The sequence below is a fragment of the Acomys russatus genome, chromosome 30 (genome assembly GCF_903995435.1).
Source record: "Acomys russatus chromosome 30, mAcoRus1.1, whole genome shotgun sequence".
Taxonomy (NCBI): Eukaryota; Metazoa; Chordata; class Mammalia; order Rodentia; family Muridae; genus Acomys; species Acomys russatus.
This window is the reverse complement of record NC_067166.1, coordinates 18,743,216-18,761,265: the sequence shown is the minus strand read 5'-3', so window position 1 is coordinate 18,761,265 and position 18,050 is coordinate 18,743,216.

The window sequence follows — 18,050 nt, the reverse complement described above, 5'->3', positions numbered from 1 at the left end:
AATCAGAAAATGGTTAAGAACTAGTGACCAAAACTACAAGGAGTTCTCACCTGGACCATCTGCCTACCTCTGTGCCATCGTCAGCCTTCAATTTAGTTGTTTTATGCAATTTAATTTATGTATGTGTGTGTGCAAGTGCCCACTGGAGGCCAGAAGAGGGCGTTTAATCCCCTGGAGATGGAATTAAGTCCTCATGTGAGTCCTGGAAACCCACCTAAGCCCTCTGCAAGAGCAGCAAGTGCTCATAACCCCTGAGCCACCTCTCCAGCCCCTCCCCCATCCCTCCATTGTCTTGTGTAATCCATCTTCAGTGGAGGAGGCGCTGCCTCTGTGTGAACTATAAGGAGGTTGCCATTCTTTGCATCCATGGCCTCTCGCACCTTTTCTACAATACCGACCTTACCCCATCTCTCAGACACTAGCCTGTAGTGAAATTCACTATGTACCAGTACGCGGAAAACAACAACAACAATGCTCCTCCCTCGGCCACGGTAGTGATGGAGTTACAGGTGTGTGCCATCAGACCTACCTCAAAGGACCATTTTCAGCTGCACAACTTGTTTATTTGGTTTCTTGTCATGCGCACCCCATTTACTGGCATAGGCCCTGGTACATAGTATAAGTTTAATGAGTATTTGTTGGAATGAGCTTGTGGCAGCCCTTGTGGCCGCACACGGAGCAATATACCTTTTCCCCCTCCCCGCTCCTACCCCCCATCACTGTCACATTTCCCTTTCAGCTGCACAACTTCTGCTCACCAAGTCTAAGGCTAAGCCAGATAACTTTGTAATCTAATTCCCATCAGTTCCCAGCGGTACTTACGGAGTGGATGGCGAATGGATGGCTGGTGCGTTTGGTGCCTAAGCCACTGTTTTATGGAAGGAAGGAGCAGCCTCTCACCTGAGAGGGAGAGGCTGTTCTCTGCGACCTAGCCGTTCTCCTAAGTGAGGCAGAGAGGCAGAGGTGGCCATGTGATTTGAGCCAAGACAGACCAGAAAGGGCAGGAGGGAGGTTACTGGGGGACTCTGCTGCTCTGGTAGGGATAAATGGGCTCTTTCAAGCCTTCCCATGAAGGCTGTGAGGGAGATGGGGAGGCAGTTCACATAAAGCGGGATCAAATGGCATCTCTCTATAGAGATTAAAGCTGAGCAGCGAGAAAGTGAATGGAGGTACCCAGGGAGCCTCTGGCAGGCAGCTGAATGGGGCCATTCTGTGGCCTCTGCCCATTCTTCATGCACAGTCTCACTGCAATGGTCAAAGGGCCCTTCAGCTTCTTCATAGTTACTTCTACAGGGGCTTCCCACATCCTTGCCCCTTGTTTACAGCTAAGACATTTTGTTTGTCATTTGAATGATAAAGGTGCAAATTAAACATAACCCACCCCAATAGTAAAGCCAACAGCTCCTCACTCCCGGCTTTGTTAAGTTTTAGATTGTATGCAGACAATGAGTTTGATGGGGGTGATTAGACTTGCGTGTTTCCTGAGGATCACAGTTGTAAGCAATTAATTTAAAGGTACCCTCCAAGCTTCCCATCAGTTCTGAGTCTTCTCACTGAGACCCACTTAGCCTGTGGGGCCAGGTGGATGTCCTTGCGGTTGGCTGTTCTAAAGCCTCCTGAGTGCTCTGTGGCAGCCTATCCGTGTGCAGCCTCACTCCTGATGCAATGCTCATGTCTTCATTACTATGAAATTTTATTTTTGGTTTTATAATTTAGCTAAATGTGCACTCTTGAGACTGTCCTCAGTAATTGTTTTGTTGTAAAATATTTTGTTTATTTCTTATAGGTTATGCAAAATATTGATTATCCCTCCAGGATCCCAAGGCCTGACCTGTTTCTCTGATCTGAGAACTTACGATTATTCTTGTAAAAATCAGACTTGCATGCCTCCATGCCTTTGTAAAGTGCAGCTCATGGGATTGGCCCTTTATGTACCAACTGGCTGGAAAAAGATTCTCTGGATTTTGAACCCTAAAAAGCAACACATCCCTGAAGGCCAGCCTGGTGGTAAAGAGTGCAAAAAACATAGACAGCCATTCTCTTTGCTCACAGAGCTAGCACCAAGTACTATCTGTTTGCTCACATGTGCACGTGTGTGTGCGTGTGCGTACATGTGTGCATGTGTGCGGCACAGGTTTTTTTTTTTTAAAACTTGTCAATGGAACACGTGCTCGCTGGCAATATTTGTACATTCTATCCTTGCTTCTTTGTTTATTAGGCAGTTTGGTTGGCAGTACTTATTTCTCTATTGTCTAAGGTTTCAAGAGTTTGGAAATATTGCTCGGATTTGTCTGTTATGTAGCACAGAGCCTCAACGCAGGCAAGATGCTTAAACATGGACGTTGGAGATGACAGTTATCAAAAACCTCAGATACCTTTGAGCAGGGACAGAAGTCTCATGTTGCTGCATGGTCTGAGCTTCTTCTTGGGGAGATTTAGGCACAGTACAGAGAGACATTTGTCACACTTTCCCAGGGATTTGCTGAACTATAAGAGAGTATGGGCATTTTGCATAGGCTAGTGATGCTGCCGCCGAGGCTTTTGCTTTAAGGAATCTGAACTGTTTTTGAAATAAACACATCTGGATTGGAGGTCGACCGTGTAAATAAGATCTAGACTCCTTGCTTCTGTCTGAGAAGAAAATATGAAGGAACTGGCCAAGGTTTTCTGAGCAGGTCTTAAAGAAATTGAACATCGCCAGCTTTTTCTTCTTTTTACCTTTATTGTTTATTTGATTTCTTTACAGAGGAATCTGAGTCATGTCTCCAACATGTGCCCAAACATGGCATGACTTCTAAACATATTTACTTCTCAGTTCTTGTCAAACAGTCAGATTTGGAAAACGAGAGCCAAGTCTAAATCACTCCATGTCGAATGCCTCCCCGTCAACATGGACTTAACAATCACGGAGTCTGTATCTCAGGGTGGTGGGGGCTCGCCTGGGGCTGTACGCTCCATGAGACAGTCCTGGCTTTTCACTCTGACTCTCGCCCACTAAATGATACAGAAACATTTGCTTTGTGCCTCGCTGCATTTTAGAGAGCTATAAAAAATGATAATCAAGCATTTCCAGCACAAACTGAAATGCCTCAGCTGTTGCCAGGTGTCATTAGTGTGAAACAATTTTCTTTGTTCGTGATGTTGACTTTTCCATGTGCTTAAAAGCATGTTAATTTTTAGCTTATTTTTTGATTTCCAAAGAGCATCTAGTTTTCAAATGCTTCTTTTTTCCTAAAGAAGGGGCCTCTAGTTTTGTAAATGCTATGAAAAATTATCCTGCCCCGATTAAGCCTGTAAGGGCAATCCTTTTGTACCAGTGGTCCTGGAGGACAGGCCTGAGGATCCGGTTCCAGAGTGGCTTGTTTTAGCACAGTGGTTCTCAAACTTGAGCGGGCATCAGAATCTCTTGGGGAGTGTTCTAAAAGACAGACAACTGAACCACTGGTGGAGTCTCTGCCTCGGTATGTCTGGAGGCAGACCAGAGAATCTCCCTGCCTCGGTAGGTCCGGCGGCAGACCAGAGAATCTCCCTGCCTTGGTAGGTCTGGAGGCCGACCAGAGAATCTCCCTGCCTTGGTAGGTCCGGAGGCAGACCAGAGAATCTCCCTGCCTTGGTAGGTCCGGAGGCCAACCAGAGAATCTCCCTGCCTCAGTAGGTCCAGAGGCAGACCAGAGAATCTGACTATCTAAGAATGATGTGGATCCAGGAAGCATATACTCTGAGAGCAAACTGGCCTACATCCTGGATCAGTGCCAAGCAAAGGAGACTGGGAAATGTCTGAGCCTAGAAGTAAATGTATTAAGGGAAAGAAAGGACACAATGTGAAGAGGGAAGATGGGTTTATATGCAGTGAGGTTAAGCTCAGGATCTAAAAGGAAGGTACAGTCAGGGCTCCGAAAGGAAGGTACAGTCAGGGCTCCGAAAGGAAGGTACAGTCAGGGCTCCGAAAGGAAGGTACAGTCAGGGCTCTCAAGAGGAACAGAACCAAAAGAGTGAAACTACGTTAGAAGAATATGTCACATCCGCTTATGTTAAATTAATAGGAGCTGTTGTCTCACCCCTGAGAGGCTGAGCACCCAGTAAGTTGCTTGGCTGTTGAGGCTCAATTCTCTGCAGTCACAGCAGTCTCACAGTGGCTGCCTTGCCTTGCAGAGGCTAGTAAGTGGATAGGTGATCAATCCACAAGAGTCTCACCATGTAGCTCTGACTGGTCTGGAAGTCCTTTTGTAGACCAGGTTAGCTTCAAGTTTTACAGGGACTTGAATGCCCTCCTGACTTCTGGGATAAAGATACCTGCCACCAAGCCTGGTTCCAGACACACATTTTCTTGGTGTGATAAGTATCTAAGGGGAGTAATTTGAAAGAAGGAACGGTTGGTTTGGGCTTATGGTTCAGAACTTTTAATGCCCAGGCAATTAGATCTATTGCTTTGGGCCTGACGTGAGGCAGAACAGCATGGGAGTGGGAGAGTATGGCAGACACTGCTCACCTTACAGCAGTCGGGAAGGAGAGAAAGAGAGATAGAGTGTTTGTGTCAGTGGCCTTCTTCTCCCAGCCCATTAGATGTCTGCATTCAGGGCAGTTCTTCCTCCCACTTCCTGTCCCACGTGTCAGTTATCTCCAGAGACCTCCCTCCCAGATATACTGAGGAGTGGGCTTTACTCATTTCTTAGGCATCTCTGAATCCAAGAAAGCTGACCATCAAGATCAACAACCCCATGTACCCCCTCGAAGCAGGGTTATAGACAACCATCATGGAAATCCACAGGCCACATTAAGTCAGGAAGAAAAGTTTTGGTGGCCAGCTAGTCAGTCTCTGCCACACACCGACAGAGGAAAGCCAGACATTGCAGTGGCTATTAATAGATCAAAGAAGAAGGTTCACTCACAAACCAGTACCGCAACTGAGTGCTGGCACTGAAAGTGGTCCTTGTGTTATGTCCTGTCATTGCACTGGTCTTCCTGTAGGTGGGGAGCGAAGTGGCCTCTAAGATGGACCCAGCCAAGGAAGGCAGCAGGCTTCCCTTGTCCTGTGTGTGCTTGAGGGAGGTTATGCTCTCTCCCTCTCTGAACTAAACTCTCTCATCTAAAAATATCACGTCAAGGAATGTAGCCACGTCTGGCTGCTGTAAAAGGAGATGGGTGTTTTCTCCAACTAATATATTTTGAATGGACCCATTCAAAATACCCTGGATGGAGAAGCCTGTGCTTCTAACATGGGCTTTAAGTGTATTTTTAGAATTTCTTACACTGTCTGGAAATGTTGATTGGGAAAGGCTACCGCTAATCTTTTCACACATTCGGGGAATATCTCCAAGGATAAAACAACTGCACATTAGAGGTTCTTAAAGTGCTAACACTGACGACTGCTCACTTTGGGGAAATGAAGACAGAGTGGGAATGTAAACACACACACACACACACACACACATCTCTTGATCGATTCTACTTACGAGTCTTTTCTTTGTCTTGAAAAATAATCGGAGATTTGGGAGTCTCGCCCTGGGAAGCTTGCAAACCACAGAACAATTCTAAAAGGATTTTTAAAAAAGAATAAGCATTTGAAAACAAGAATCACACCACTGAACTAACTGAGGGATACTGCCACACTTGGGGAAAAGTGTGGTCTAAGCTGTGTCAGTGGGGGTAGTGGGGTTGCTCTCTGGTGGTGTCACAGCAAATTTACTGGTGACTAATGAGCTTTCATTTTTGTTTTGTTTTGTTTTGTTTTGTTTTTTAACATTTTGTATGTTTTGTTTGTTTGTTTGTTTTTTGAGACAGGGTTTCTCTGTGTAACTCTGGCTGTCCTGGAACTTTCTCTCTCTGTGGACCTGGCTGGACTGGAACTCAGAGTTCCACCTGCCTCTGCCTCCCCAGTGCTGGGATTAAAGGCATTTGTCACCACCACCTGGCTGCTTTCCAAGTTTTAGTTGTTATTTGCTGGTGTTTGTGCTTAAGGGGAGGAGTAATAACTGTTTCAAAATATTGATTTGCAACTGCATAAGATGCCGTATAAAAACATCTTTGTGAAATCCGTTTAACTACCTAAACACCAGAGACACCTTTCATGGCAAATAAGTGAGAACTCAGTTCTTCTAGGTGGATAGAGTAAGTGAGAAACTAACCTTTCAGAATTCTCAGAGGGGAAGGAGATGGCGTGCACACACCTTAGCTATTTACCCAGAGAGGTAGAGATGTGCTGTGGAGAGGGATGGTTTGCTGTTCGAGTAGCACTCAACCCCAGAAGCACGTTAACATCGCCTGGGAGCTGTAGAACACTATGTGGCTAGGGTTCCTTGGACCGCGGAGGTGACTTCATCCTGAAAGCGCCCCTAGGACAACTGCTCCAGGAGGTTGCCTCTCTTGCATCACTTTACACATTGAGCCTCTGCGGAAGTGGAAGGTGGGACTGTGCAAACTAAGGCAGGGTAAGGAAGGTCAAGCAGGACACCAACAACAGCATCTTGCAGCCCTACACACTGCACAGCCTTGGCCTGAGCCGCTGAGCACGGTACAGAGTCGGCATCCTCGTCCTCTTGCCCTTCACCATGGGGATCTCGAAAGTCTTACGTGCTGGGAACCAGAGTTTCAACTTCACCGTGTGCTTTCCAGTGTACTGTGCTTATGCCTCATGCTCTGACTGTCCTCAGCATGGTTATCAAGCCGGGACAGCTGGCTCCTCCTCAGAGTTTCAGGTGACCATCACTCAGTAATGTTCTCAGCTTATTTACTGATATGACAAATATATCACTCCCCTATGCTAGGCACTGCTAGTTTATTCGTTACCCAGCCTAGGCTGAATATAGAAGATCAGACTCAAGGTCTCCACACTCAGCACCTTGGGTTACAAGGCCAGCTCTCTGATAGAGAGTAGTGGCTAGCGCCATTTCCAGAGACTGGCTTCTGGGGTGTGACCTGTTAGGGGACTGTGACAAGCTCACCCAGTACATCCATGAACAAGACACGGGGGCTGTATTCAGTTATTATCGCCCAGGGCCACCAAGGGATCAGACTCTTTGCAAGTTAGAATAACAGCTGGGAAATTTCTCCTCTATACCACCCATTTCTTCTTCTTCTTCTTCTTCTTCTTCTTCTTCTTCTTCTTCTTCTTCTTCTTCTTCTTCTTCTTCTTCTTTCTTCTTCTCTTCTCTTCTTCTTCTTCTTCTTTCTTCTTCTTCCTTCTTCTTCTTCCTCTTCTTCCTCCTCCTCTTCTTCCTCTTCTTCTCTGTCGCGTCCCTTCCGACCAGCGGAAAATAAGAACACGATCCGAGCGTTCTTCTCCAGGCAGTTCATTCAGGAACCTTTTCAGCAAGCTTCTTCTTCTCCTGCTCGCTCGCTTCTCCTCCCCCAACACCTCTGCGCCCCTTTATATCCTTTGCCTCAACCAATCAGCAGCCCTTACGTTGGTAGCTCCAATTGGTTCCCGACAAGGCGGGATGCATACGTCAGAGCAAAGCACGGCCTACAACCCAAATAAGGACTTTTTTACCAGGAGCAGAATTGCAAGTTATCCTGCCTGGCAAGTTGCCAGGCGCCATCTTAGCGAGGGCGATAGCTTCAGCTTCCCACAGTTCTCCTGTCTTTGTTTTAAAACGCAACAGGCGGGAGTAGAGGTTTGATCTCCAGCCTCTTCGGGGGCGTGGGTACTTGATTGTGTTGTCTCGGATGTAGCACTCAGGCATCCGCCAGAACTTGTCGCCATCCCGGGACGTGTAGATAACCTCCCGCAGGTTGATGTTTATCTAGTCGTTGCAGTTTACCAGGCGCCCGTTGTACGTCACCACTTGTCTCGTCCCTAGCGTTCTTCTCCAGGCAGTTTTTTCAGGAACCTTTTCAGCAAGCTGCTTCTTCTTCCACTCGCTCGCTTCTCCTCCCCCAATACCTCCGCGCCCCTTTATATCCTCTGCCTCAACCAATCAGCAGCCCTTACGTTGGTAGCTCCAATTGGTTCCCGACAAGGCGGGATGCATACGTCAGAGCAAAACACAGCCCACAACCCAAATAAGGACTTGTTTACCAGGAACAGAATTGCAAATCATCCTGCCTGGCAGGTTGCCAGGCGCCATCTTAGCGAGGGCGATAGCTTCAGCTTCCCACACTTCTCCCTTCCTCCTCCTTTCTTCCTTCCTTCCTTTCCTTTCTTCTTTATTTCTTTTTTCCTTTGAGACAGAATGTCTCTGTGTTGCCTTGGTTGTCCCGGAACCGTTTAGTAGAACAGGCTTGCCTCAGACTCACAGAGATCTTCCTGACTCTGTCTCCCCAAGTGCTGGGATTACTGCCATGTGCCACCATCACCTGGATTAGGACATGGTTTTAAAGGACACTGTGGCTTGGCAGAGTTTCTTAACATTGAGCTGCTCCCCAGGACCATGTAGAATGGCTCTCTCAAAAAAGCTGCTTACTGTCTCTGGGAACAAGGAAGCCAGACAGGTCACTGAAATGCCATGCTAGTATGTGAGAGTGCATTTTGTATCTCATTGGAGGAAAAATAACTTGGAATGCCACCTTGGAATGCGCTACAGGTAAATCAGCTTCTGATTGTCTCAGCACACAGGTAATGCAGACTTTGAACATTTTAACGCTGCTCCAAATCTTTGGGAAAGCTTAAGTTTCAATATCCTAGAATTGAGGAAAGAGAGCCTACCTAATACACAAAGAGTAGCTCTCTTATTATTCACTTTATGTGTGCACTATAGTAGAATGCCACAGGTAGGATAAGCGGCACATGCATGCTGAGACAAAGGCTGATGTTGGGAATCATCCTCTGTCACTCTATTTACTGAGGCAGGGCCCCTCAAACCCAGAGATCACTAGCATGACTAGTCCCCATAGCCAGCTTCCTCTGAATGTCCTACAGCCAAGTCACCAAGCCCAGCTGTGTGGGTTCCAGGAACCCAAATTCCGGTCCCCACCCTTACATGGCAAGCACTCTCCACCTATGAGAGAGGAGCCCTCATCACCTAATCACCTTTTAAGCTTATCACATTCGTAACCTGTCAATTTTTAAGGAAATCTGTTCAAACCACAGCATCTCAGGATGTGATTGCAGGATTGATGCCTGAAATCACAGCCCATAGCTCACACTGCTTTCAAACACTTGGACCAATCTATGGCTCCTGTCTAAGTATCAACCAAAACAATGAATTCCTGAGAATGAGGTTCTCCAAGTCAGGATGACTAGTCATTCTTCCAGGCCCTCTGAGCTCTCTGTATGTCAAGATAAATCGGCAGAAAGATTTGGGGTCTGGACCACATTAGCTGAATTCCCCCAAAGAAATATCATCACAGAGTTATGATTTAATAAACAGCTCACTCTTGTGTTTACTGCAGGTCGGTGTAAAAAAAATGGCTGTAAGAAAACCATTTCTCCATTAGCGTAAGCCACCTTTCAATTTGTATTGCCATCTGTATAAAAATCAATTCAACAGCAATCTTCATTAATTTATTGCAGGAGAAAAACATATCCCTATTAAAGAATTATGTGCTTGAAACAAGGATGCTTAACATACCTCCCCCTTTCCTAGGGTGACTAATGATGGTTATGGTCCCATTAATGTTTTTGATACAACTCTATTTAACCTAGATCTCTGAGGTGTTAATCCCTTCTACTCTCTAATTTCTAACCATTGACCTACTTTGAGGCTTATTCTTCCAACTCACGTGTCTTCTTTCATATAGTGTTAACTTTGGAAGTGCACTGGGGCATGCAAGCATCTTTACTTCATGTTCCTGCTCCTAGGCTCAGGTATTTCTCATTTCCTCAAAGGAAGGTCTGGAAAGAGCCAGAAGCAAACTGTGCATATTTTGTGAGGGTGTGGGGCCTCCCTCAGGAGCCTAAGCCCAAGAAGCAGGCTAGAGTGGGAAGTGCTTAGCATCTTGGGAAAAATCTGTGTGAGTGGAAGAAGCCAAAAAGCTGAATGGACTGATGTGGCAACGTATAAGAAAGTTAGACAAATTTATAGCTAAGTATTTATTAAGTTACCAGCCTCGACTTAGAATAAGCAGATCACATATAGTTCTATCTTATGAAAGTGACAATTGCCAAAATACTTGCATATTTCAAAGTCATCTCGTGCTTTTATTATTGGTGCATTTGTTTTCTGATTATCATCGAGCCAAAACAAAGAAGCAGAACTAGGAATGTTTCTACTAACGTGTTCTGCCAGGTCCATTAGCTTTGAGTAGTTCTAAGTTGACTTCTGATTTGGTGCCCAGTGGGTTGGTATCCCAGACCTCTTCTCTGATTCCAATAACACCTGGATCTTTCTGCAGGAACAGTTGATTGCTGCAGGCATGTAGATCACCCATCAGAAAGATAGAGCCACTATGGATTTTCCATACCTCAACTCCCATTGGACACAAAATAGGTAGGGAAAAAAACCCAAAGGAAAAACAACAACAACAACAACAACCCCACAAATAAACAAACCAAGCCTCTATCTTGGGCTAGAGGCAGGAGCTGCCAGAGGGAGTTCATCTGGAAAGAAATGTTAGCTCTGATGAGAGATGGATAAGACAGAGGAACAGAGAGCACTAAGCATCATGAAAAAAAAAAAAAAAAAAAAAAAAAAAAAAAAAAAAAAGCTAAGGTCAGGACTTGGGGGCTTATGAACAAAAGGAAATGGGAGAGGAAAATAATTGCTAAGGGAGTAAAGATGCTGAATAGGGGTATTAATTTTTTATGTCATCAAAAATTAATACAAGGAGTAGGGTCGTAACTTAGTCAGTGAAGTGTTGGCCTTTCAAGCACCAGGACCTGAGTTCAGTCTCCCAGGACTCACGTAAGAAAAGCCAGGTGTGGTAAAACACGTTTATAATTTCAGCTCTGGGGGAGGTGAAGACAGGTGAATCCCTGGGGCTTTCCAGCCTGCCAGCTGTCTTAGTCTGTGTTCCATTGCTGTGAAGAGACAACCATGACACTCATAAAAAAGAAAGCATTTAATTGAGGCTTGCTCACAGTCTCAGAGGCTTAATCCGTTGTCTTCGTGGTGGGGAGCATGGCAGCATGCAGGCAAACATGGTGGCTGAGTGTTCTACATGTAGGTCTAAAGGTAGCAGGAAGGGAGCAAGCTACTGGGCTTGGCTTGGGTCACTGAAACCTCAAAGCCCACCCCTAGTGACATACTTCCTCTGACAAGATCACACCCCTTAGTCTTTCAAAAAATGCTGCTCTCTCATGAGCAAGCATCAAATCTATGAGCCTTTGGAAGCCATTCTTATTCAAGCCACCACACCAGATTAGCCTACCTAGCAAGCCAGGCAATGAGAGACTCGATGGGTAGGACCTATGGTACCTGAGATTGTCCTCTGATCTACACACACATGCACACACACACACACACACACACACACACACACACACACACACACACCACAACTGATTCAAATTATCCACGTAGGATCAAGAAAAGAATCTCCCAAGAGAATGGCAGGTAGATGTAGATTCTGGGACAGCTCTTGATCTGAATGCTTGAATTGTTTAAGTTTCAAACTTCACCTACATTTAGCTTTCTGTATAGGAAGACCTTTAAATTGAAGATGAACAGGGTCATGAACGGAGACTGGAAATGTTTTTTATGTTTTGTTTTGTTTTACAAAATAGCATTTTTGTTAGTTAAGTATAAATTATGAAGACTTTTTTTAAGATACTGAAAAGCCATACTCAACACAGCAGTCAACAAAATGAAGAAACATGAAAGAATATATTTATGAAACACTTTCTTATAAGGGATTAATATGTCCACAATACTTACACAAATCAAAAGCAAGGAACTTGGTGGAACACTCCTGTAATTCTAACTCTCAGGGGCCTGAGACAGGAGGATTACAAATTTGAGGTCAGCCTGTGGTACATACCGAGACTCTTCAAACAAATTTTAAACAATTTTATTATTATTATTATTATTATTATTATTATTATTATTATTATTATTATTAATGGTGGTGGTGTATGTGTGTGGCATACACATGTATGTGCATGTGCATACATTGTGCATGAGAAGGTTAGAGGACAACATGCCAGAGTGAGTTCTCGCCTTCCACCATGTTGGTCATCATGTTTGGGTGCAAGTGCATTTATTCACTTATAAATTATCTTGTTGACCTCCAAATTTATTTTAATTAAACAAAATAATTTTTAAAAGAACAAAGAAGTGAATAACTAAAGAATAAATAGGCAAAGGCCCTGAACAGATATTTGTTCTAGTTTGTGTTCTATTGCTGTTATGAAGCCTAAAGCAGTTTGGGTAAGAAAGGGTTTATTTCATCTTGCAGCTTATGTCCATCAGGGAAGCCAAAGCAAGGGCTCAAGGCATGAGACTGAAGGCAGGCAATGGAGCGGAGGTGATGGAAGAATGCTGCTTACCAGCTTGTCCCCCATTGGCTTGCTCAGTCTGCTTTCTTATACAGCTCAGGACAATCACAAAAACCCATCACCAACTTCAGTGAGCTTGGGCCTCCCCCATCAGTCAGTCATCAAGAAAATGCCCCCTACAGGCTTATCTATAGGTCAAGCTGATGGAGACAACTCCTCAACCGAGATTCTCTCTTCAAAGATAAGTATTTTGTGTCAAGTTGACAAAAACTAACCAGCACAATGTTTCTCAAAAAATATATATATACACAAACACGACCAAAAATTAAACGAGAACTTCTGGATGTCACTGGTCATTGGGAAAACGTAAATCAGACCACAGTTAGGTGTGGTTTTCACATCTCTTAAAATAGCTTCATCAATAAGACACTAAAATAATACCTCCTGATTATGGATGTTAAAGGAACCAGTACACATTGGAATGGAAAATGCAAGTTGGTGCAAACATTGTAGAAATCAGTACAGAGGCTCTGAGAAGAATCAAAGCAGAACATGATATGACCCAGCCTCTGCTGAGTTAGACTCAAAGGAAATAAAACAGTCCCTCTATAAAGCTATCTAAAGCCAACGTCATTAAAGAATGACATAGAATATCCAACTCATGGGAACAACTGGGATGTGTGTTAATGTGTGGATGGAGGGCAGTGGTTGTAGGTCAGTGGGAGAGCACTTTCTTAGCATAAGCAAGGCCGTGGGTTCGGTCCCCAGTGATGCCAGAAGACATTCACATAGGAAAACAAAGAGCTTGCGTGGTGGATGAGTTGACAGGGCAATTGTGATGCACACACACAACATTATATCATTCAGACTTTAGAAGTGAGATCCTGTCATTTGTCACAACATGGGTGAATTTAAAAAAAAAAAAAAAAAAAAAAAAAAAAAAACACTGAGCTCAGTAAAATAATCAGGGGCAGGAGGAAAATTATCTGTGGTATCTTTTTAAAAATATTAAACACACAGAAAATAAAATGTGACTAAAAGGAGCACGGGACAAATAGGATAATGTAAATCAAAGTTGTTAAAGAATTTGTCAAGCTAAGCATCTAACATATTATATTGTATTCTGAGAATTTGCCAAGAGAGCAGGTTCTCTACACACACACACACACACACACACACACACACACACACACACTTACTTACTTCTTTGAGATAATGAGTAAGTTAACCTGACTGTCGTCGTCACTTCACAATAACTAAAATTTGGTTTGGGACAGACTGCATACTTGATATTAGTACCATAAGATTATATGGAATTGAAAACTGACTTAGTCTCTACTTCAACGGCATGTCTGATCCCAGTGGCGGGAAGATATCTGTTTCTTAGAGAGTCCACCACCTCAGGTAACACCACAGACTTGGGCCTAAACACTTAAACATATGAGCATTTAGAGGTATTCCAAATTCCATCTGTAGTAGCCTCTCCACACTGAGGTTGTGGCAGTACATTCCCCAGTGTTTGCACAATGAGTAAATCACCTAACTGTGCAGGTAGGTCTCAGAGCTCAGCCTACTGTTGAGTGATACATGACTGTATATGGACATAAAAAAAGTCTGTCAAGATTACATATCATATTCCATAAATACATTCAGTGAAAATTCAAGGATAAAAATGAGCAAAGACAGCACTGACATAATAATGTTTAGGAGCTTGATGTATGGATGGGTTGGGAGTAGAGCTTAAGATATTCTGGGCACCTGACCAACTTCCGGAATCTCAGACTCTTCCTTGGTTATCTGCATCTTGTCTCAGTGTCCATGCTTTGATGTCTTTTCTCCACTGAATAACCTAATATCAGCATGCAGATGTCCTAAAAGCTTCATTGCATATGATTTCTCAACATACTGTTTTGTTGCTGTTTATTTATTTGAGACAGTCTTCACTATTTTGCCTAGGCTGCCTTTACTCTCACGTTCCTTCTTCCATAGCTTCCCAAATGCTGGGATTACAGGTCTGCACCACCATACCTGGCTCGAAGATATTATTATGCAATCTGAGATGAGGGTCATTGCCTTAGTTTATGCTTTTTTTGTTTTGTTTTTTGTTGTTTGTTTTTTAAAATTTTATTAATTTATTCATATTACATCTCGATTGTTAGCCCTTCCCCTGTTTCCTCCCATTCCTCCCTCCCTCCCACTTCCCCCCTTCTCCCCTCCCCCTATGTCTGTGACTGAGGGAGACCTCCTCCCCCTATATATGCTCTTAGAATATCAAGTCTCTTCTTGGTAACTTGCTATCCTTCCTCTGAGTGCCACCAGGCCTCCCCATCCAGGGGACATGGTCAGAAAAGGGGTACTGGAGTTCATGTGAGAGTCAGATCTCACTCTCCACTCAACGGTGGAGAATATCATGTTCGTCGGCTAGGTCTTGGTAGGGGTTCGAAGCTTATCCTACTGAGACTTTAGGCAAGAGTAGCATGGAAGAATGGGGAAATAGTAGGACCCACAGGGTCCTGGAAACCTACAAGAAGAACTTTATGATAGGCAGATCTGGGTCCTGGGGTCCTCCTCAAGCTAAGGCACCAGCCAAGGAGAATATAGGCAGTAAGTTTATGCTTTCTTAATACCCAATGCAAAGCATACAGCTTTTGTGGAGTCTCCTAGAAATGGTGCCTGCAATGGACTATGACATATTAAGCATGTGATTACCTTTTAGTCATGACTCTTAATGGCAGATACAGAGATTGGAGGACACTGGGTATCCTAAATCTCATCCAGCTCTCACAGATGGTTGCCAAGCCATGAGCAGTGTTTGTTTCCTTAAAGCTGTACCTTCTGATGCCTGGTCATTTGGGGAGAAGTGTGATGTTTAAACACTAGGCACTCTTTGCCATTTATGTACTAAGGACAGAAGATGCCTCTTCATTAAAGTTTCTGAGACCAGGGATGTCCAACAAAAACATATAGAGGGCCGGGCGTGGTGGCGCACGCCTTTAACCCCAGCACTCAGGAGGCAGAGCCAGGCAGATCTCTGTGAGTTCAAGGTCAGCCTGGTCTACAAAGCGAGTCTAGGATAGACAAAGGCTACACAGGGAAACCCTGTCTCGAAAAACCAAAAACCAAAACAAAACAAAAAAACATATAGAATGTGAGTCACAAATATGAAACACCAATGGAGCTAAGATATTATCATGTCAACACTTAATCAATACTGGTATCATTATTGTTGATAACAAATTGTTAAGATGCTTTACAAGTTAAGTTCGCACTAAGTCTTTGAAACGTGTATGTCTTACACTCAGTGCTCTATGCCTTGTGTGCAGTGGCTGTTGTACTGAGCAGGGCAGTTCTAGACATACATGGAACACTGGTCTTGAAGTTGTATTGCTGGTAATTAGGGAAAGAAAGAGACACTAAGGTAAGTATTACTGTTCAAAGAGGAATCTTTGGCTTACCTATATTAAAATCACCTAGGATGCTTATTAAAAATGAAGAAGCCGGATATAGTTCTAGCTTTACCCAACTGTAACCTCTAAGGGGACATGGCCTTTTTTTAAACTTCTAGATAATTCTCTTGCACAATTGTTGCTCTGGTGTCCAGAATAAAAGTCATATTTGTGTGGATATCAATAAACAAACAAAAAACTTTAAGTCATTGCGTTAAATTTGGGGAAATGTATGCACATGCGAATTTTTAAAATATTCTTTAAAATGATAACCAAGCTACAGGATATAAGCACAGATGTTAGGTATACAGTAAGGGACTAGTTGGGAGGGAGGGATATCCCTAGAAAGGGGAAATAGAATAAATAGGCAGTTATGGATTGATGAGGAGGTGAGACTAGAATGGGAGGATTAAACAGGAGGGAAAAGGGAAGAGCCAACTGAGTGAGGGAATATGGGAGAGACAGCTAAAAGTAAGGATCATTTGAGAGGTCATATGGAAGCACAATATATATACATATATAAAGGTGGTCTAAATAAAATTACCACTTAATGGGGGAGACAGAACCCTATTGGACATCTCTCACCACCAAGTGAAGCTCCCAGTACCAAGAATGAGTTACATCTAATCAAGCTGTTGCCTATTTCCAAGGCAATTGGTTGCTCTTCACAAACTGACAGTAAGGCCTCATTGCTGAAGACAACACCTACACAATTTGTTGAGCGCAGAGAATTCAAGGTGGTGCCTACTTAGAACCTTCACCCGTATACACTAGTGTTCAAGGTACTCTGGATACTGCCAAAGGAGGTTTAAACCCTTCATCCCATAATGGTGATCTGTTTTCAAAATATACTGATGCAACAGTGGCACAAAGGTTGTGGAGTAACCAACCAACACCTGATTAGATTTAAGGCACATTCACTCCATGAGATGAAACCCATACCTGATGTTACTTGGGTGGCCAAGAACTGAGGGTAGATAGGCCAGGGACCTAGGCTAAAACCAAATGCTACTGGATTCTATGGCTTCTACTGGCTCCATTGGCTTCTAAAAACATTCTGCTATACTTATAGATCAGTGCCTTATTCAGCCATCATCAGAGAAGCTTCCTCGTGCAACAGTTGGTAACAAATACAGAAACCTATAGTAAGAGAATGTGCAGAGAGTAAGAGACCTTGGAACACTCAGCCCTAAATGGAATGACTCCATAAAGTCCCTTCCCTCAGGACTCAGAAAACTCTGTGGGAAAGAAAGGTAGAAAGAGTGTAAGAGCCAGAGGAGATGGATGACACCCAGGAAACAAGGCCTTCTAGATACAACAGGAATGCCATACATCTGAACTCATGCTGTGGTGGCCTCCATAGGACTTGCACAGGTCTGCACCAGATGGGGTCTTAGAGCTGAAAGGAGAGGTGGACATATACTTTGATCCTTAACCCAGAAGCTATCTCCAATTGGTAACTACTTGCAAATCAAAAATGAGTTTTCTCCAAGAGAGTCTCATTGGGGGAAACAAACCACTTTTGTGGGGGATAATAATAAAATATAATAAGATGAAATAAAAAAAAAAAACTAACATGTCAGAACTGGACAAAATAAACAGAAGAAAAAGAGCCCAAGAAAAGGTACAAGAAACAGAGACCCACTTGTTCACACACTCAGGAATCCCATTAAAACAAAACAAAACAAAACAAAACAGAACAACAAAAAAGGCTAAACAGGAAGCCATAATATACACACAAAGGGATCTAGAGAATAAAAATAAAAAGTAATAAGATAAAGAGGATTTTTTTTGTTTTGTTTAGCTTTGTTGTTTAAAGAAAAAAGAAATGGCTGTGACAGGACAGTTATGTGACAAGAAACATCCAAAAATGCTTTATTGCACTTGTTTTCTGTTGACTATCTACTGCTATTGGGCATAGGGCCTACCCTTAAGTCTAGTTGAAATAAACCACTCTTTTTAAAAAATTAATTAATCAATTTATTTACTTTATATCCCTTTGGTAGTCCCCTCCCTCTTCTCCTTCCAGTCCCATCCTCTCTTTCCCCACCCCCTCCTGTCCTATTCCTTGGAAAAGGAGAGTCCCCTACCACCCCCCACCCCAGCTCATCAAGTTGCATCAGGACTGAGTTTGTCCTCTTACCCTGTGGCCTGGCAAAGCAGTGGCATCATGGGGAAGTGATCAAAAAGCAGGCAAGGACACCCTCTGACTCAACAAGACTCCTAGTGGAGGGAGGAGAACACCAACCCACCCACAAAAACTTTGATCCAAAACTTACCCTGCTTATAAG